Source organism: Schistocerca piceifrons, chromosome 1 (genome assembly GCF_021461385.2).
Source record: "Schistocerca piceifrons isolate TAMUIC-IGC-003096 chromosome 1, iqSchPice1.1, whole genome shotgun sequence".
NCBI classification, from domain to species: domain Eukaryota; kingdom Metazoa; phylum Arthropoda; class Insecta; order Orthoptera; family Acrididae; genus Schistocerca; species Schistocerca piceifrons.
The window spans coordinates 566,689,140-566,690,637 of NC_060138.1; positions in this window are offsets into that span (position 1 = coordinate 566,689,140).

The window sequence follows — 1,498 nt, forward strand, 5'->3', positions numbered from 1 at the left end:
CATGGGAACATTAAGTCCATGAATGACTGCAAATTGTCTCCAGGTATCCGAACATAGCTATTTACAGCCAATGAGCGATTCAGTCGTGCCAAAGACCGACCCTAAACCATTTCGGAGCTACTACCAGCTTGCGCAATGCCTTGTTGACAACTTTGACAACTTGAGTCCATGGTACCAACTGAATGGGAACTCATCCTTCCAGGCCACACCGTTTTCCAGTAGTATAAGGTCCAGCCGATATGGTAACGAGACTAAGAGAGGCACTGTAGGCGTTGTCGTGCTGTTAGCAAGGGCACATGCTCTTAAAAAAATAGTAAAAGGGCCTCCCTTCTCCCCTCAGAGCCTATCCCTGCGCTCTCCAAAAGTGCCTTCGTCGGCGAGCTTCACTGCTTTAGTTAAATTTAAAAAATAAATATCATTTTCCGACAAAGAGTGGTTCATAATCTCCTCACCTTTACAGCAGTAAAGGACGAAATCTAAAAGCAAATGTTATGAAATGAAATTGTAAGTGTTCCTCAGAGTCCATGTACCATGACGAGAATTCCTTTCCGAGAAATGAAACTTTCATGATTTTTAGCAAGACAGAAAGTGTATTTCTTCATAATGCAAATTTATAAAGGAATATCTTGACGTACTGCTCTTCTCAAAGCAAAATAACAGAACAAAGGACAAAACACTATTAGCTGTACATGGACGAGATGGCAGCCCGTCATAAGGGTTAAAGGCCTTTATCCTTACGTGGTTGGCAGACTGAAAAATAAAATATTCACTAGACGCTGTACGAAAATAACGATCGTTATCGAAATAATTCGTCAAAAACGGTCTTCTGTGGATAACAAAATAATCGTTTTCTAAATCGAAAGCTCCTGATGGAAATATGGTATACAAAATAACAAACTGGAAGCAGACATTCTCGCTGACACTCGAAGTGAATGTTCACTGGCAGAGGTTACAGCCTGCTTGGTATTAAAATGTACCTTAAATAAAGAAAAAAGTTACCGCAACCCTTCTACAGATCCAGTTTTCAACAGTGTCATTCAGTACGCAAGCCGCCTGTCGCCAGTACACAAAGAGACATGTATTGGTATGTGCACCCCACCAAATTCGTCCAAAACACTCTGGAGACAAGTTGCCTATCTCTGTATTTCAGTCAATGCTCTTCCAATACAGTGTTACACAAAAAAAGAAACAAATATCTCAGTACATGGGGCACAGAAAAGTGATTAAGGACTTTGTACATCACAGCAGATCACGAAATCACAAAAGAGAACACAAAAGAAAAAGTAGAACAAACAAATTATTGTTCCATATCACCGTACGCTTTTTGCAATGGTATATTGCGAAGATTTTGCTATATGTCTTCCGTGTTTGTTTCTTATCATGTTCAGCCGCCCGGATTTGGTACGTTTGATGAAAAGCGCTGCACATTTGGCGTGTAAGTATATTAACTCCAGTATACCTTCTTCAAGACTCAGGGTGCAAATTTGCATAGAGACTT